The 20731-nt window shown below is 41.4% G+C and overlaps 1 protein-coding gene across 2 annotated transcripts in view; it reads left to right on the top strand.

Moving 5' to 3' along the window:
• Positions 1-11676: 11676 nt before the first annotated feature.
• SVIL (supervillin) overlaps positions 11677-20731 on the top strand; it is a 200339-nt gene continuing 191284 nt past the window's right edge. For both annotated transcript variants that reach the window (XM_042471304.1, XM_042471302.1), the window contains exon 1: positions 11677-11827. The gene's annotated coding sequence lies outside the window, so the exon portion shown is untranslated. The remainder of the gene's footprint in view (positions 11828-20731) is intronic.

Raw genomic sequence — 20731 nt, 5'->3', positions numbered from 1 at the left:
CCAGAACTTTATAGAAGAGGGGCTTGAGGTGTCAAGAAGATATGAGAGTCACGGAAATGCCTATAAAGCACATGTTGCTTACTTCTGGTTTTGAAAGTCCATCTTCTGATCAGTTTGCTTGCCTTTACCTGCACCATAGTGAGTTCTATTCCTGCTTCTTCTTGCAGGAAAAATTGGACTTCTCCCACACTATCCATTCCTGGCATTGTATGGAATTACACTTAGTACTGACCCTGCACCAACCAGCAGAGGGTCAAGACTTCTGTGAATCTAGCAGTACAGGGTGTTCACCCAGACGTGCCAAAAATATCAGGCAAGACTGATAGCAGCTTGGTGTAAACTTGTGTCACATTTAGATATCTTCATAACTGGACTGTAAAGTAATGAAAAACAGTTCAGGCCTTGTTATTTGACACTGGTAATTTTCATATTTTGTATCCACATGCCAGATATTTGAAAAGAACGGCATACTCTCCAAGTGTCCCTGTTTACTAGGGGCAAGTTCCTATTTTGAGGGACCTGTCCTTGGTCCAGTCCTTTCGTTTTTGGCCCCTGTATTTGTCACTTAGAGATGACTAGTGAAATGGTTGTCAGTGAATGTTGCTAGAATTGTCATTCTTTAGATCCCTACTCCCATTCCACGCTCCCTAAAGGACACTGGGGTGCAGTAGCATCTTATCTTTAGTGCTCACAAGGAGATGGATGTTCAGATTTCTCATCTCTGTGCCATTTAATGGCCTACTGGTAAGTAGGAGAGCATAAGTGAAAAAGTGACTTTTGGGATGGCAGCTTCCAAGCTCCCACAGCAAACACTGCCACTGGCTATACTGGCAGTTAAATTCTGGGAGCTATAATCCAGAAAACAAGATCTGATAGACATTGGCACCTTGAACTGTCTTCCAAGCTTCTTTTTTCTGGATCAGATTCCTGATGCTGGTTCTCACCTATAAACCCTAAACACCTTAAGGCCAATAACAGCCCATTTGAGCCTGCCTTTCTGGTCTAATAGTCTTCTGAGGCCCTGTTTTATGTGCTTCCTCCTCCTCTGACAAGGCTTTAAAAAGCAAGACACAGTCTCAGATCTTCCTGTGGCATCATCCCAGTTATGGAATTTCCTTACAAAGGAGATGAGGCTAGACTGAACTTCAGTGCCATTTAGCAGAAAGAGTGTGTGAAAATACTGTTATTCCACTTGGCTTTGAATGGTTTATCAGATGAGTTGTTTTAACTCTGGCCTTTTAATTTTAAGTTTTAATTTTTTAAAAATTTTAATAATGCTTTGTTTTTAAAACCATTTTGGGCCCCCTTGTGTGGCCCAAAAGCAGTAGAGGGAAAAGTGTTTATAAATAAACTAAATGAATGTGTGGAATGCTCACACTTGAACACTAAAGCATTATGTAGTATGCAGCCTGCCATTTCACATACTACAGCTGGTGAGGATTATTTTTAACTGTATATAACAGATAATAGGTTGATTATGTTTTTGTGACATAACTTTAACCTAATGAACACGTCTTTCTTTTTTGGTTTTTAAATCAGTGAAGGATAGCATTCAGCAGAATATAATTTGCCAGGGAATGGGTGTGGAACAAAGCAATATGAAAATAGGAGTATTACCAATGTGCTCCTATTTTCATCTGTGACATACTGAAGGGTAAATAACTATTAGTAGAATTTTACCCTGGGGCTAAAATTAACAAACAAGTTCCAGTAAACTGTATCCTAGTCTTAATGGAAGATTTATTTAGCTGTCTAGATTGACACTGACCATAGTTTTGGCTGTAACCTTCTATAAAGCTTCCATGTTTCCTGTGAGTGACTCCTCTCTGTGTCTTATATTTTGAGTTTAGTTTAAATGTTAACATTTGGAAACTTGAAGCCAAACTCTTTGAAAGGTATTTGTAACAGCTTTTAAAATCAGTGCTTGGAAATGTTGTTTCTCCAGCCACTGGCTATGCTTTCTGGGATCTCTGGGAGTTGTGGTGCAAAACAGGAACATTTCCAAGCTGTGTAGTTAGAACTGGATGTGCTTAATTGGCTTAAAACAAACAAACCTTTCAAATAGCTACCCTACACCATCACTTCACATTGCTACCATCACCTCTTAATTCTTGCTTTGTGGAAGGGACTGCTAAGAACTGAAAGTTTATTTTCCACCCACCTGGGCACTACCAGCCGACTGCATAGACACCACTGAGTTTAGATTTGTTCTCCCTTTATCTTTCCTTGGTAAAGCATGTACAGTAGCATGAAAATTTCCCTTGGCAAATGAGGGAAATGAATTACCAAAAGAATATAGTCAAACTCCAGATTGGGAATGAGGAAGCTTTATTAAGATCATTTATTAGGAAATATATCAAGAAACAGGTAGATAACATGAAAAGAAATGAACGTTTCTTCTCTAAATGATCTGCACTACTGGATAATCTCTAAAATTTCTGATATACTCGTCAGTCCTGGGATGATCTTCTAGGGAGAATAGATTTGCAGATCAAAAATCTTGGTTGTTAGTGAACAGAATCAAATCAACCAAATTTTGGAAATACTGCAATCCAACAAAATAAAATAGACTGGAAAAATACATGTATACTAATCAACTTTTTTTTTAAAAGCAGCACAGAATGGAGAGAATACAGAAATAAGTCAATCAAATTTCCTTCCTAGCTCCCAGTAATTTACTTCAAAACTGGATAAGCATACATTGAAACAGAGTGAGAGAGAATGAGAGAGAGAAGCTTGAGATCCCCTTTCAGCCACTAATCAGTTGCAGAAGATTTTTCCAACCTGGTCTTCCCCCTTGTGCTGTAGTCTATAATAAGAGAACTGATACTTATTTGTCAGTTCAATATTAGTTTTTCTTTAGGTTTTCCCACATGTCATGTGAACCTGGTATTCTGTTCTATATCTGGACTAACTCCAAGCACTCATAAATTAAATAAGTACTTATAAATTAATTAGTAGTTTCTTAGTCTCCTGGCCTTCCTCCCATTTCTGCTCTTCAAAGATAGATGGAATCTGCAGTTGTTTTCTGAAATTCCATAGCAGTCTTTGAGTTTTCTGACTCTGGGGCAAGGGAGGGAAAGATGATTTTGAAAGCTGATGAAGGTGTAGATGCCAAAGAGTAGCTTCTACAGGGGAAGCCATTATTTACTAGTCTTTTTGAGCTAAAACCATCCCCCGGTACACTAATACATGCCTGTCCTATCTAAATGTTGCTTTGTGTGTTGCTCATCAGATCCCTGGTGATCGATGTTAGATGGTGGAAAGGCTCTGTGGCTCATATCCCACATGACTGGGGGAAGATAACCCAATTGTTCTAGGATATCTACACTGCCTGGGCAACTGGAGTAAACAAGTAAAAGTACTTAGTACTAAAGAGTCAGTTCAATGTAGTGGTTTGAGCATTGTACTATGACTGGAGACCAGAGTTTGAATCCTTACTTGGCCACAGAAAGCCATTGGGTGGCTTTGGGCAAGTCACTCTCTCTCAGACTAAGAGGAGGAAGGCAAAGGCAAACCTCTTCTGAACAAATCTTGCCAAGAAAACCCTGTGACAGGCTTACCAGAAGTTGGAAATGACTTGAAAGCACATAACACAACTTTAGAATATAGTGTTCATGGAGCCAGCCTAAAAGGTTTAACCTATGTGCCAAATTATGTCTCATACTGAGTCAGCCTCTGTATGGGCCGCACATTGCTAGAGCACAAACATCTGATGCACATACTCTGGAGCAGGGGTTAAAAGCCTTTATGAGGTTAGAGTGACTATGTGCAGGGCCTGAACATGCAAGTGCTATTTAGCAGCCTCCACATGGCTGCTGTCACATTTAAACTGGCTCTTATTTGTGTAAAGCGGACGTAACATTTGCAACTAAACTTTGATACTTTATGCCTTTGAAATATTTTTGTTGGCTGGAATAAAGATTACAGCCATAAATGGCATCCACCTGGCAACATGAGCATATCCATAAGTTTTGATATTCATTAAACCTTATACATATAATTCACTCCAGAACAAATAAGTAGCAAAGGTTTTATAAAGTAGCGGGGGGGGGGGATTTGTGGTTACAACATTGATATAAAGTGAGATTTGCAACTGAGTGGATTTTTTTTTATTGTGGCCTCTCTTTTCGCCCCCTTCTTTGCCATTTTGGCATATTTATTTACTATCCAAGCTAATAAAGAAAGGGGCAACAATGCTCATAATTCTTCTCTCTCATTAATGACAACCTGATTGTACTGCAAGCAAGTTTCAGAAGAAAATCTCCCAAGGGTGTTTTAATAAAATGATAATTAGAAAGGTCTGTTCCCTCCCTTTTTGGAGCAGAAGCTGTGCATTCACAGAACTGTTACACCAGGCCTGCATCCCCAACCTGGTGTTGCTCTCATTATCCACAACCAATATAATGACTTTAGTTGGAGATTATGGAAGCTATAGTTCAACAGATTCTGCTCTAAACCAGAATCAGATTGGAGATGGCTACATTAGGAACTCTGTTCCTGCTACCCCAGCCTTTCTAAGAATACTTGCTCCAGTAAGGCCTGGCAGCCCTGAAAGCACCTACTTAAAACAAATATGCAGACAGCTCCTCTTTGTGTTTTAGAGGTTAGTCCCACTAGATTCAGTAGGATTTATACAGGGCTTGGAAAGTTATTTTTATTATTATTATTATTATTATTATTATTATTATTAAGATAAAGGACTAGAATTATATGTTGAAGCCATAAATGATAAGATGCTCAAAGGCCCAGAATATCATTCTACTATTGTTCAGTTGCAGATGAATTCAGCATAATGGTCATTTTAATGCTGTCCAGAAGCTCTGCTACCTCATGCCCCAGTAAATGGGCATGAGACATTGTATGCAGGCATAGTGAATTACCCATGGGGCCCATTTATTGGTCTTTTTAACAGTCCACAGTACCTGTAGAACTCTTGTCCAACACCACATTTCAAATGTGATGATTTGTTTCCTATCAGCTTTCTTCACTGTCCAGCTTTCACAGATGGAGTATACGAAAGCTTATGCTACAATGTATTTTGCTCAGTTAAGCTCAAAGGTGCTAGAAGATCCTTTTTGAATCTTTTTTTTTTTTTGTATTCAAGGCTATATTTTTAAACTTCAAGATGTTATCTATTTTCTTCCTAGCTGCCCTTCCACGTCCTAGTCTTGAAAAATTTTTACTATCTGAATGATTTCATCATTTACTTTAAAGTTACGTAAATACTTTGGCCACATCACGAGAAGGCATGACTAACTACAAAAGGCAATAATGCTAGGGAAAGTAGAGGGCAGCAGAAAGAGAGGAAGACCACATGCCAGATGGATAGACTCCATCAGGGAGGCCACAGGCCTGAATTTGCAGAACCTGAGCAGAGCAATGGAGGATAGGGATCTTGGAGATATTTCATCCTCAGGGTCACCATGAGTCGGGGCCGACTGGAAGGCAGTTCACACGCACACGCACACACACACACACAATCATCATATACAGTCTTTATTTTGGTTTTCTTAATGTTCAACTATAAACCTGCCTTTGCGCTTTCTTCCTTGACTTTCTTCAATAATCGTTCCAAGTCTGTGCTATTTTCTGTTAGTAGTGTGGTGTCATCTACACATCTTAAATTGTTGATGTTCCTTCTTCTAGTTTTCACACCTCCCTCCTGCTTTATATATGATATCTTCAATGTACAAGTTAAACAGCCATGCTGATAAAACACAGCCTTGCCTAACTCCCTTGACAATTGGAAACTACTTAGTTTCTCCCTATTTTATCCTAATGACAGCCTCTTGTCCTCATTACAGGTTACACATCACTATAATCAAATGCTGTGACACACCCATTTCTTTAAGAGAATGCATAGCTTTTCATGATCTATTCAATCAAAAGCTTTGCTATAATCTATAAAGCACAGGGTGATTTTCTTTTGAAATATTTTGATGCACTCCATTTTTCAACCTATATTTTCAATATAATCCCTATTGCCTTTTCCTTTCTTGAAACCAGCTTGGACCTCTGATTCTTGCTCCATATATGATAACAGTCTTTGTTGTAGAATTTTGAGCATCATTTTGGTTGGATGAAAGATTAATGCAATGGTCCAGTGATTACTACAGTCCATGATGTCCCTTTTCTTGGGGATTGGAAGAACTCCAGGAGAAGAGAGTTCAGTTCTCTGATCAGCCATGGAAATCAACTGAGTAATCTTGAGCAAGTTGCACTCTCTCAGCCTAAAAAGAAGGCCATGGCAAACCACCTCTGAAAAAAATCTTGCTAAGAAAACCCTACACTAGCATTGCCATAGATTGGAGTCAACTTGAAGGCCAATAACAGCAAAGTGCCAAAAATAAAATACATATACATCCCCTGTCATCCCACACTTTCAGCCACTTTTTAATGTCCCAGTTTCTGTTGCCATGAAACCCAATGGTGATCTTGGGCAATTCACATGCTCTCAGCCTTAAGGGAAGGCAATGGCAAACCTCCTCTGAACATATCTTGCCAGCAAAACCCCATAATAGGGTTGCCTTAAGGTCATCATAAGTTGGAAATGTCTTGAAGGCACACAACAACAACAGACAGAAGAAAACAGATGTATTAGTGCTTGCTGTGAGGAGGTGCAGCCGACAAGCAGATGTGCGTGGGGGGAGTCAGGTTTCTGACTCACACAAAGTTGCCTGTCTCTGCCTAGAGGCAAATTGTTCACATTTAGAAGGTAGCTGTGAGATCAGAATTTTTCCTTGATAGAAGAGGCTAGTCTAGAAAGGGACCAGCCCTTGGATCAACTGACTGGGTATTAAAGGCTGATATTGTGGGGCCAGATAGTTCCTAGGCTTGCAGACAGGGCTTGCCCAGGATATTTTGTGGCATGAAGTGAAATGAAGATTTCTCAGTTCCTATGCCATCTACTTAGGCCATGGTGGCGAAACAGTGCTCTCCAAGTCATCATCTGAAGATAGCAGGTTAGCTCTGAGCATGTACGACAGATGCCCAAAACACACAGCTAGAAAAGGATAGGGGCTGTTGTTGTAACTGCTTCTGCCTTTTCCACATCACATGGTATTTGCTGCCCTGCCTAATGGTAGAACTATTAACTGTTCCCATAAGTGGGAGATGACTGGAAGACAACAATAAATTAATTTCTGGGCAGCTGAGGAATGGGATGGTGGCAGGGGAGCGAGTTGACTGTGCAATGCAGCCTCTTTAACAAGAACTGTTGGGGGCATTGTTGAGCTCTTTGCGCTGCTGTCAGGTAAAAGAGGCAGTGCATCAGTTTGGCTCCATGGGAGGGGACTTCTGGAAAGCAGGTCTCCAGGAGCTCCCCTACCTGATGGAGGAGAAGGCAGAGGAAATCCCAAAAGCTCTAGGAAGCATCGTCCAATTCACTTCACCTCCTGATCATCTTGACAGCCAAGGTGGCTGATAACTTATCATTTCAAAGACACAGCTGTGTTAGTCTGGAAAATCAGTATGCAAAGGGATCAGGTTGCACCTTTGAGACAAAAAAAAGAAGAAACAAGTTGGTAGCAGCATGAGCTTTCATAGACTTGGGCCTACCTCCTCAGGTGCATGTTTGGACTCAAAGAGAGGTATACAATATATTGTGACATTTCTTGATATTTAGAGAAGGCTAAATAGCTCACAAAACTAAAAATCCCAGAATTCCATAGCATTGAGCCATGGTGAAGAGGTATACAATACATTGTGACCTCTGCAAATTTCAGCTGCCAAATTTGCAGTTGAATAATGCAGTTAAAAACAATAACAACAACCTCCCTTGTTGCATTTTGTTTTAAAGTGGTTTAAAATATGGGGTTGTTGGTTTTTATTTATTTAGGTCTTGCGCCACCATATTCGTCAGCAAATCTGGCAGCAGCACAATCTCCTGCAGAGTCAGGGGGAGGGAATCAGCACTCAGACCCACAGGATTTGTCAGCCCCAGTTTACAACTACATCATCATTTTAAAGACCCCCCCCAACTACATGCCCCCCTTTACAATCTTCATTACTTAAAATGAAAAATTTAAAAGAAAGAAAGTCAATGGGGATTGGAACACAAGAACAACATAATTTAGACAGTCCAACAACATGCTAAACTAAACTTGTCAAAATCAGATGTAGCCATATAAGTCTGGAATATCAGTATGCAAAAAGATTTTGAAACACCTTTGAGACCAACTGTGCAAAAGAAGTTGGAGCATAGGCTTTCGTAGACTTGATTTATTTCCTCAGGTGCACAGAGTCATATGAAGCATGTAAGCTTGTTGTTGGTTCTTACAAATATGAATAAAGCAGGGAAATAGGTATAGAACAGTGGTCCCCAAACGGTGCCCTTTAAGAGATTTGGGACTTGAGTTCCCAGAAGCCTCAGTCACATTGGCCAATAGTGTGGGATTCTGGGAGCTGAAGTCTAAGATTCCTTAAAGGGCACAGTTTGGGGACCACTGGTATAGAAGATTTCCGAAATGGAGCAGCACCACCACCAACAGCCAAGGTGGGAGAAAGAGTAGATCTGGGTCTCTGCTGATATTTTTTATAAAAAGGTAGATTGCTGTGGGAGCAAATGTTCCTTAAAAGGATGTGGAATAAAACATATGGAACTAAGCATCATTTCTACTATTGCTGATCATTAGAGTTTGTATCACATTCTTCCTGAATTAGAATCTGGATGTCATACATGGCTCTGGTTTATCTGTATATGTATTATGTGTTTGCACAATACCTGAAAGCCTCCTGATGCTTCCTATAAAGCAGCCCAGTGGGTTCATAGTGGAAATAAGATTTCAACCAATTCTTTACTCATAATCTATAGGACAGTTTTACCGATGACTTCTCAGAATGTTCCATTGAGTTCAGCAGCACTTACTCCCAAGGCAGCATTCACAGGATTATTGCCTCACAGGGCAATTTTATACATCTCCTCAGAAGTAGACTCCCACCATGTTCCAACAGAAATGGGCAGGATTAGGATTTTAACATCATTGGAATCCTTTACATGATTACTAAGAAGTAAGTCCCACTGAGTTGAGTAGGATTCACTCCCAGGTATGTATTATAGTACTGTAGTATAGTAGCCTTCATTCCATTAATTATCAGTACTCTTCTCTTCTCTATGTGTTTATTCCTTGCTTTTCAAAGTAAAATGCCTTCACAAAGCTGACAATTTAGCTACAGTGGCACAAATGCAGTTTTAAGACAATAAAGGTTCACTAAAACAAACAAAACAGTGGTTTAGCACAGGTGGGTCCAGTACAAAACAAAACTATATACTGTACTATTTTTAAAAGTTACCTAAAGCAGGAAAGAGAAAAGGAAAGTGGAAGAAAGTTGGAAAATCTCCATGGAGGAGATTACTATCCATGGGGAAGATTAATAGGAAATCAAAATTGCTGGGCCATCACCTCAAAAGCCCTGTTTATGGTTCTTAGAAGTTGAAGATAACGTTGGATTTGTGATGGTGATTTCAAGACTCGGATGAGTTCCTGAAGATGAAAGAATATAGAAATAAACTGACTTTCTGAAACTTTTTGGAGCTATAAAGGCCAGTAGCAGGACTTTAAGCCCCCCTAAATATCCTAAAGCACCAGATCCCTTCTCATCTTGGAAGTTAAACAAGGCCAGCGCTGGTTAGTACTTGGATGGGAGACTGCCAATGAATGCCAGATGCTGTAGGCTAGTAAGGCAATGGAAAACTGAATACTCAAGAGTATTATTTGTCTAAGAAAACCCTATGAAATTCATGTGGTCGCCATAGGTCAGAAGGCAACTTGATGGCACATACGCACACATCAACAATGTCATTTATTCCTGGAAACAAACTGATAACCAATGCAACTATTCTGAAATTGGCGTTATTTGCATGTAGTCTCTCAGGCCTTTTAGCATCCTGTCAACTGTTTCTGGAACCTACAGAAATTTCATAAATTCTTACGGTGGTTTTTCAAAAAGGCAATGCAAAGAGATTTGCAAAGAACTGTTTCCGCTGGCCTTTTGTGCTAGTTCTGCCTTAGACAGACTACGGAGATTATCACACACAGACTGAAAAGGAATGGGAGCGCTTCCCCATCCTTAACCCTATCTGTGACTGCAATAGCTCAAAAGGCTTTCAAATTGTAGTGCCAACCCCGCTATTAAAGCAGCATTTCAATAACGCAAATTTCCGTTAAAGCAAAATGCCAGCCAGTGTCACGTGAATGACGGGTTAATGACAGTTTAACGATGGGATCTGTGCGACGTTATTGGAAAGTCTTTTGTCTGGTTGTGATCAATTGTGCTTTTTGGACAGGTTAATGATGGGATCTGCTCAATGTCATCTGAAAGTCTTTTGTGCAATCGTGGTCAATTGCGCTTTTCGAACAGGTTAATGATCAATGTATTTATTTATTTATTTATTTAGGTATTTATATCCCGCCCTTCAGCCCTAATGGCTCTCAGGGCGGCTTACAGTCTGAAAGTCCTTCCCACAATTGTGAGGAAAGGCCAGGACAGGAATGAGACAAGGATGGGATAACCCCTGTGTGATCATCTCCAATATCGCAAGTCTTCTTTGAAAGAAAGTTGATGCTTAACCTCAAGCATCCCAAACCAATGGAATTCTTTTGAAGTCCCAACGGAAAAGCAAGGAACCTGAGGTTCACACACCTATGCAGCCACAGCAACTTGTCCTTAGTCTACTTCAAATAAGAAGACGTCTGGGGAAGAACTAGACAAAGTCCTAAAGTATAAAGATATAAACTGCGCACTAAAGTTAGAAGCAATAATCCAGTTAGATACCGCTTCAACTGTCTTGGCCCATTGCTGGGGAATTCTGGGAACTGTAGTTTTGTGAGATATTTATCCTCTATCAGAGCTGGGGGGACAACAACAAACTACCATTCCCAGGATTCCCCAGCACTGAGTTAAAGAGGCCTGGATTATTTCTGAAGGGTGTTTTGGACCATAGCAATGCAAACTCCTGCTTTTCAGCCCTGCCCCAAAGGAAGACTGTTTTGGAATCCGTCCTGGACAGAAAAGGCTGAAATGGAGGATGTGACCAAAAATAGATCTATCTATCTATCTATCTATCTATCTATAAATATATATAATTTTAAAAAGTTTACATTCCTAGGAGATTTTTTTCCATATTATATATATAAACCCTGCTAGAAATGTAAACTCAGGCTCCTTAGCCCCGCTCAAAATGAGGACCTTTAGAAATCTCTCCTGGGCAGAAAAGGCTGAAATGGAGGACAGGTCCAAAACAAACCCCTCCTAGAAATGTAAACTTCTCAGCCCTGCTCAAAATGGAGGACCTTCAGGAACCCCTCCTGGGTAGAAGGCTGAAACGGGGCATGTGCCCCAATAAAAACTCAACACGTTCCTAGAAAACATAAATCCCTGCTCAAAATGGAAGGATCTTTAGGAATCCCTCTTGGACAGAAAAGGCTAAAAGGTTGCAGAACAAAATTGAAGCCCTGCCCAGAGGATTTCCAGAGCCTGGAGCCATAGAGTAGAGTTGAAGTGGTCTAGAAGCGGGTTTATTCCTCCAGTGTAGACGGGGGGGGGGGTGAGGCAAGAGAGTAACCTCCTAAGCCATCCCCAGCAGCAGCAGCTGCGCCCTCCTGGCCCTCCCCTCCCCTCCCCTCCCTCCAGCTGCCGCCTTCCTCCTCCTCCTCCTCCTCCCTCTCCCTCTCAGTCCAGCGCACAGAAGGCAGCAGCAGCAGGAGCCAGGGCTGCAGACGGAAGAACTTTCTTCTCCTTTGTTGGCAACTTGGGCTCCTCCGTCGTCCTCCCTTCAGCCCCGAAGCCAAGGCAGGTGGCGGCCCCGGCCAGCCCCCAGCCCCAGGTAAGGAAGGAAGGCCAGAAGAACCCAAGGAAAGGGGGGGAGGCCTCTCCTTCAACCCCAGGGGATTCTGGGAGTTGTAGTCCCCAAGGAAGGACTACAACTTCCTCTCCCCCCCCCCAAAGTTCCTGGAGACCGACCTCCGGCGTCCTCCTCTTCCCGGACTTTCCAAGCCTCTCTTTGTCCAGGAGGGAATCCCAAACGTCCTCCGTTTTGAGCAGGACTAGGAAGCAAAGGTTCTGAGCTTTTAGTTTGGCCATTGCAGCCTTTTCTGTCCAGCAGGGATTCACCAGGCGTCCTCCATTTTGAGCAGGGCTGAGAAGCTATTATTTGGCCACGTCCTCCATTTCAACCTTTTCTGTCCAGGAGGGATTCCAGAAGGTCCTCCATTTTGAGCAGGGCTAAGAAGTTGACATCCTTGTAAATGTTTTCTAGGAGGGTTTTGAGCTATTATTGGGCCACGTCCTCCATTCCATCCTCTTCTGTCCAGGAGGGACTCCAAACCGTCCTCGATTTTGAGCAGGGCTAAGAAGCAGGGATTTATAGTTCTAGGAATATTTTGAGGTCCTATTCTGTCTCGTTCTCCATTTTAACCCTTTCTGTCCCAAAGGTCCTCCATTTTGAGCAGGGCTAAGTAGGAATTTACGTTTCTAGGAGGGTTTGGAGCTTTGGTCCTGCCCTTCCTTTTCCTTGGGGGTCCTCCATTTTGGGGTGCCTTGTCCTCCTTGGGCCCCCTGCCCTGGCAAGAGGTGGAAGGGGAACAAGGCATTGGGGGCAGAAAGGAGGGTGCTTTGGGGGAACCTAGGGAGGCCCTGTTTATGCAGTTGAAGGGGTGTCTTATTGAGGAGGGAGCTCCAGAGAATAGGACCCAGAGCAATGGATTCAAACTAGAGCAAAAGAGATTCCACCTCAACATTAGGAAAAACCTCCTGACAGTAAGAGCTGTTCAACTGTGGACTGCACTCCCTTGGATTGTGGTGGAGTCTCCTCCTCTGGAGGTTTTTAACCAAGGGCTGGGTAAGTCATTTGTCAGAAGTGTTTTCCTTGTGTATTCCTGCATGGCAGGAGGTTGGGCTGGATGGCTCCTGGGGATCTCTTTCAGCTCCAGGATTCTATTATTCTATATGTGAAAGAGAAAGAAAGAATGAGGAGAAGGTGAGCCAAAGGGCAAAATCCTCACCTGCCCCCTTTTATTTTGCAAGGTTTAGCAGAATATCAGAATAGGGGGCGAATTGACCCACTCCTGCAGACACTCTCCCCTTGAGAAGCCAGAAAATGTTCCCCCTCTCAGGCCAAAATCCAGTTGTTGACTTGAGTAATATTAAAAAATAAATGGCTGTTGTTGTTTTTTGCCTTCAAGTTGTTTCCAACTTATGGCAGCCCTAACTTGGGGTTTCCGAAGGACTGGAGCGTGGCTTTGGCACAGCTTCTGGACTCTTAGGACGCATGCATCATTTAAACAACAGATCTCTAAAGTGATCCAAAGCAGCTTTATTTTGGCCTGTCTGTATGGGCCCTACGTTTTGGCCACCTTGTGCCCCTGTTTTAAATTGCTTTGTAATCTGTAGATAGCCCAGCTGTCCTGAGATCATTTGATAAAGGGCCAGATATAAATAAGAGAATAAATAAATAAGGTAGGTGTGTGTGTGTGTGTTTCTGCAAATGTCTAAGCCAAGTTAAGTTTTACCTCTTAAAGACTACCAAGAAAGGAGGAGGCAGAATTGAGAGACAAAGCTGTGGTAGTGTAGAATATCACTATGTAAAAAGGTCTTGTAGCACTTTTGAGACTTAAATATGTGAAAGAAGTTGTAGCATGAGATTTCATAGACTTGGTCTGCTTCTGAGGAAGTAGACCAAGTCTACGAAGCTTATGCTACGACTATTTTTCCACAGTTAGTCTCAGAGGTGCAACAAAATCCTTTTGTACAGAAGGAAGGAGGTCTGTGGTCACATTTTGTCTTTGACTTGAGTGAGCTTTCTCTTTCTGGGTTACCTCTTAAAACATCCTGCCTAAATACTAAGTGCCTCTCTATAGTTCTTCTGTATCTGTACACTGTAGCAAGTAAAGTTGGGCTGTTGTCAGTGTTAACTGGGTGGCTGTTTTGTCTGAAGAGCTGATTTTCAGGGTTGAATCTTTCTAGGACTGGACAATACTGTACTTGTGCCATGGGATTAACATTAAACTTGTTAAATTTGACTGGTACAAACCTGCGGACAAATACATTTTTGTACGGTTTAGTTTGCTTTGGTAACCATTCATTTTCCTTGATACTTGGTAGACCAAATCCTATGGAGTTCACCTGATTTAGGCTGCAACCCTCTTCCCACCTGCCTGGGAACAAACCTTGTTGAAGTCATAGGGATATGCTTCTGAGCAGACATGAGTAGGATTGCGCAGTTTCCTTGATTTCAGTCTTCATTTGAGCCAATTTCAGGAGTACATACTTCCAAGGAAATAGTGTTCAGATTGCACCTTCATAGCCTAATCCTTACCATGTTTAGGTAGAAATAAGTCCCATTGATTTCATTTGGAATTCAAAGTTAGACTGTTGTTTTCTACATGTGCTCATGACTAAATACCATTGAACTTAATAGGACTGACTTCTGAGCAGACATCCTTGGAAATGCACTGCGCATGTGCTTTGGACTACAGCCTTAATGGGCTTGCAGAGAATTGACAATCGAAATGCAAAGCTCTAGAGTGCACTGAATCCCCCCCTTTTGCTTGATACCTTAAATAGGTTTTGAAATCTTGCTTGAATACTGTGACCCTACACTCTGAAAAAATGTTTTTCTCTTATAAACCTTGCATTGATAACCTCACCAAACATTTTCCAAAATAAATGTTCTCTCCCCCTCCCTCTGACAGCTATTTTGAAAAATGTTTGATAGTGTTATCAATACAGCTCATGGCAAAGTTTGATAGTCTGAAAAGGATAAAGTCACTTGCCATGGTTATGTTTTCAGTGCTCTGAAAATCACCTCTGACAAAAATGGATTTGTGCAAATTTTAATTTTTTTGCCTTTCTTGATTCCAAGGTCATTCCTAATAAAACCCAACTCACAAATAAAATGGTTGTTGTTGTTGTTGTTGTTGTTGTTGTGTGCCTTCAAGTCATTACTGACTTATGGTGACCCAAAGGTGATCCTATTATGGGTTTTCTTGGTAAGATTTGTTCAGAGGTGCTTTACTTTGCCATCCTCTGAAGCTGAGAGAGTGTGGCATGCCCAAGGTCACCCAATGAGTTTTCATGACTGAGTGGAGATCTGAACCCTGGTCTCTGAGATTGTCCAATGCTCAAGCCATAATATATATTGGCTGTAAATAATATAAGTGTGTGTGTGTGTGTGTGTGTGTGTGTAAAAAAGGAGGAGAGCTCTAAAATCCAACTCAAAAATGTTATGAAGCAACTGGAATGGCAACCTTGGCTGCCAGCTGCCTTGTGGTATATGAGCAATTTGTATCTCATCCAGAGAGAAACAAGAGAGAGAGAGAGAGAGAGAGAGCTGTACAGACTTTTGGGATAACTGTACTTAGTAACCCTTCTTGGAACAAAAGTATAAACTGTTGAGGTACTGAGCAAGAGTTTGTGTAGCAGAGCTCAAAAACAGCTCACTTGCCTGGATAGGCATCTGCGAAGTTACATCTGGAGCCGTGTCCCCTTATGACTTATTATTATGTACAGTAGGGTATATAGATCTTCCCTGAGATTTTTGGAGTTGTAGTCCAAAAAAGTAACTTTTCCAAGTTGTTTCCTCTATTACAGTTTTGGTTACTCATGTATAGGTGCTCATTAATGAGCTAAAATGATGGTTAGCCTTGAAACTAAGCAATGTGGATTACATTGTGTTTTCATTGGAACATCATCTCTAGCGTGGGAGCGCGAAACAAAGGATGTTGTTATTGTTGCAACCTTATGTCTGGCTGGGATTCATTTTCTCTCTAATTCAGTCCTGGTTGCACGTTCACACATTCCCAATTGTTAGTGAGAACTCAAGAGAAGAAAGTTGCTTCCAGACACTTTAAAAAAAATTAGCTCCTCCTCTCCCATAGGCAATGATTTTCAGCAGACACTCCCTTCAAGGGCCAAGCCTGTTTCCTTATGCTTTGGTACCTAGATCATCTCCTTGTTTAAAACCCATGCTGTGATTTGACTTGAAAATCAGGGCTAGAATGGTTTCATCACTTTGGAAGTGTTTGACTTTGTGAAGTGAATGCCTCAGGCTCAATTTGTGTCTTACCTGCATGCAAGTCCCATTAAAATGATTTCACGGCTAGGGAATCGGGGATTGTAGCATTTTGTGGGCACCAGAGCCCTCTGACAGAGAAGGCTAAATGGTCTCACAAAACTCAGTTCCCAGAATTCCCAGCACTAAACCAGGCAGTTAAGGCGGTGTCAAACTGGATTATTTCTGTTGTGTGTTTCACACCCAAGTATTTGAACAAAATAACAACTGCAAAGAAGGGGTGTAATCCAGTTGGAACTGTGGGGCTGCATTTTCCATAGTGGAAGAATAGAGGGTTGCCAGTCCAAACAACTGGAGGGCTCCAAGTTCAGTCCTAATATTTATTCTAAGTATTACTGAGTCTGGATTTCATTGATTGTCTTGCTGCAAGTTTTCTTGTTTTTTTTTATTACAGTGACTAACTATATACTTTCTTGCTGTATTGCTTGTAAAAAGAGGGGGCAGGAGGATATCTGTGAATGAATGCTGTTGTTTCTGTGCACCTTCAAGTCATTTCTGACTTATGCTGACCCTAAGGTGAAGCAATCATGGTTTTCTTTGCAAGATTTGTTCAAGGGGGTTTTGCCTTAGCTTTCATATGAGACTAAGAATGTGTGATTTGCCCAAGTGAGTTTCCATGGCTGAACAGGGATTCAAACCATGCTCTCCAGAGTTGTAGCTCACCCCTCAGCTCAGGTGCTATTCTATGAGCTATAAGTCCTATAAAGTGAGGTTGCAGGAGGATCATTGACCCTCGGATGCTTGACAACAGCTCTCATCAATCCTAGTAGTGAGGGATATGGTAAGTGAATATGGGACTTTTAGAACAAAATATATAGAAGACCAAAAGTAACTTCTGCTATAAGGCTGCCTGCTGGGGAAGAGGCTGAAAGAGAGGCATGCCTAACACTAGTGAGTTCAGGGAAGAAATTAAGTTTCAGCCAGGGGCTTCTGATTTGTAGCTCTTTTCCTAATCTGTAGCCATGACATATTACCAGCAGTAACTGTTGAATGAAAATGCCTCTTATTCAATTCTAGAAGATTACAGTGAGATTAGCAAGAGACAAAGAAACCTCTTTGTTATAGAATGTCAAAGTATCTGTACAATTTGCATGGGAGCAACTCTGGTAAGAGTTCTAGGTCCCAGAGTCTTCACTTAGTTTCATTGTGGTAAGGAAGTGGTCAGAACAGGGTCGTACTATAAACACATACAAATACGGCTGCTAGCATACCCCAAGTATATCGTGTTGTAAGTATGTGCATTTTCATTTCCAATGCAAACCCTCTCTATACAAAGGAGTTGGCAGAAGTGGTTGAAGACTCTCCTTTTGGCCAAATGGAGAGGAAGACTCTCCTAAACACAATCTCAGTAGGGGATGAGGGAGTCTTGCAGAAATCTTGAAGGCTTCTCTGTAGTTCAGGGATATCTTCTTGATGTTACAAAGCTGTTGCCATTTTCTGGAACGAGGTCACTGAGCCCTCCAGATATTACTGGCTTACAACTCTCAGCATTCATTCAGCATTGGTGGTTCACATTAAGGCTACTGGAAGTTGTGAGCTAACATGGTTTCCACCTCTGTTTTGTGTGCACTTCTGCATGTAGTTTTCAAAATTGTGTTGTTGTTGTTGTTGTTGTTGTTGTTGTTGTGTGCTAAGTTGTTTCTTATTTATGAGACCCTATCACATGGTTTACTTGGCAAGTTTGTCCGAGGGGGTTTGCTTTGCCTTCTCTGAGACGAGAGGGTGACTTGCCCAGGTCAGCCAGCAGGTTTCTATGGCTGACAGTTCAAAATCCAAGTGAGAAAAATGACCATCTGGTAGGAGTGCTTTGATTGTGGATCCCTGCAGGGCAGGGGTTGGACTATGAACTCTTGTGATCTCTTCCAACTATAAAAGTAAATGGCAGAGATTGCCTTCAAGAGCAATTGCTAACAAAGGCTTTTTTAAAAAAAAGAAAAGAAAAAGGTACGTCAGTGCTCTTCTCTTGCTAATGGTACTTAAAAAAAACCTGACGTACCACACATGGCCAGAAGGAGGAGGTGCCTCTCTGCATGAATTTATGTGACCAGCTGAACTGAGAACAGCCACATCTTGGCAAATGCAGGCTTGTGATTAACATCATAATTTGTTTTTCTCTGTATGATTTTTTAAACATCTTTGCCAGATGAAAAACCATTGGAGCTTCAAAAGTTTGCAACATGTATTTGTGCATTTGGTTGACTCAAAAGGTGTCATTGTTTTTTGGGATCTTGGATTGTAGCAGCAACAATGTTTACTTCCCATACATTTTATGTGGGAATTACTTGATTACAGCTCATCCCTTCCTTAAAGTATGAAAGGCTTGTTCAGATCAATCCCTGTGGACTCAGACTGTAACTTTGATCAGTTGCACTGATTAATTTATCACAGACTATAGTCATAGTAAATCCCTCTAAAATGTAAAAAGCTTGGCTATGAGCAGGATGATGGTGGCGGTGGTGTGTGTGTGTTGGGGGGGGGAGAGAAACTCACTGGAGTCCTTCTGAATATCATTTTCAAAAGGTTTTGCTGCAACCTGTGAAGGAGATTTTCATCTTGTGACGTGTTTCCTATTTCATCTCTGGAGGTTGTGTGGACACTTCCTGATTGCTCCACATTATTGCTGCTAGAATTTAGCACTGGATGGAACAGAACTGGGCATCAGTTACTGTTCTCTCCCATGTTAACATCCTGTTTGTTTTTAATGTCTCAGTTGTTTTTTGCAGTAGGAGGTTTGAACTTTTACAATGACTGCAGACATTAAAGTTGGAACAAGGTGAAGACAAAATTATTCAAAATTACTTTGAAAGACAAAGTGTTTAATTAAGCTGAACAGTATCAAGAAGCCATTTTTGATCTTGACAAAAGCAAGTGCTATTAGTGGCCAAATTCTTAAACTGGGAGCTGGTCCCTTCCCACCCTCTTTCCTCCAGGTTGGAGTATTACTCTTAATTTCTTTTTTACCATAATGATTTTAATCTTAGGGTGTTGAAGTTTGCTTAATCTGTTGAGATACTATATGTGAGAATGCAATTTTAATTACACTGTTTAATTGCAGCTAGTAAATCATGCCTTTGAGGCTTAAAATACACTTAGTTGGAATCTAGGAAGTAAGCTTTTTAAAAAGGTGTTTCATTGAATTTAGAGGCAGATAATGTTGAAGTAGATGTTGGAGACCAGTGAAGAAGAGCCATCAGTTTTTGTTGTGCTTGCAAGCTTCTGGAAAATCTGGCTGGCTAGTTTTTTGAAACAGGATGAGGTGACTCCTTTTGTCTTGATCCAGTGAGACAGTTCACACATGGTGTAGGAATGAAAAATGTAATGTTTCAGCGTGCACTTGTTTCTTTTCCCTTTAAATGGGCTTAGGCGTCCCTGACACTATACTAAGCTTTTTAGAGGAGCTTTGTAGAGTTTTTTCAATTTACTGTATGCCTTGTTCCTGATAATGTACGCACCAAGGCAGCATGGTCTGTACATATTTTCAAAAAGTGGAAGCTGCTTGGTTAAAAGGTAAAAGTAAGATTTCCCTTTGACATATTGTCTAGTCGTGTCTGACAGTCATTATCTCTTACTAAGCTGTGGGAGCAGCATTGTCAAAGACGACTCGGTGGTCATGTGGCCAGTACGACTAAACACCAAGGCGCATGGAACGTTGTTACTTTCTACTGAAGTAGTACCTATGTATCTACTTGGACTTTTACATGCTTTCAAACTGCTAGGTTGGCAGAACGCTGGGACTAGTGATGGGAGCGTATTCCGTCATGCAGTGCTTGGGTCTCGAACTGCCAACCTTGGAGATCATCAGAGTCAGTGTCTTAACCGCTAAGCCACTGCATCCCACTTGGTTTTATCCAGCCCCATATTTTCAATACCAGTGGTTGAAAACCTTATCCAACCCAAGGGCCAAATGAACTTCAAAGACATTCTCAGGGGCCACATCCTAGTGCTAGGAAGCACTAAAAGCACAAGCATATTTTAAGCTAAAATCTTTTACTGCCAACAATTTAACCTTAGGAGAGGCACTGCAGCCTTTCAGAGCTAGGAGGCAGCTAGACAGTGATGTCATGGGTAAGGGGAATAGCCATCTGGACAATCTCTGGGGTAGGTTTTCCCCTACCCATGCACCCACTAGCAGGACAGATTGTGCTTCCGAGCCTGAGTTTCCCAATTCTGTTTTACACTGAGTGCCAGCAGTTCTTCAGAGATTCAAACAGGTATTTCCCAGGCCTACCTGGAGATGTCAAGGGTTGAATCTGAGACCTCTGCATGAAAAACACGTGCCTGCCCCTGAGCTATGGCCCTACCCACTATTTTGAAATCTCATGTCAAGAAGGTGACTTAACTCCAGTAATATTTCAGACTAGACACGTTTTTCAAACAAAGAGCTGGCCTCGGCTCTAATCGCCCTGGATATTCTGCACCCCTTATCACAGTTATTGTGCAACAGATGTTGCTGCTGAAAGCTGATTTTAAACCTTCCAGATCTTAATAAGAAAATATGCTGTTCACATGTGACAGGGACTGAAGGATTCTATCGATGGTTTTAATATAATTTAAAGGAAAAATGCTACCAAGAGCATTGCATAAGAGTTCAAGATTTATTTATTTTAAAAACATGTATTCCATTCTACAGAAAGAAAGGAATGAAATGACAGACCTCAC

This window comes from Sceloporus undulatus, chromosome 6 (assembly GCF_019175285.1).
Source record: "Sceloporus undulatus isolate JIND9_A2432 ecotype Alabama chromosome 6, SceUnd_v1.1, whole genome shotgun sequence".
Classification (NCBI taxonomy): Eukaryota; Metazoa; Chordata; class Lepidosauria; order Squamata; family Phrynosomatidae; genus Sceloporus; species Sceloporus undulatus.
The sequence above is the reverse complement of the archived record's forward strand: the minus strand, read 5'-3'. Positions and strand labels throughout refer to the sequence as shown.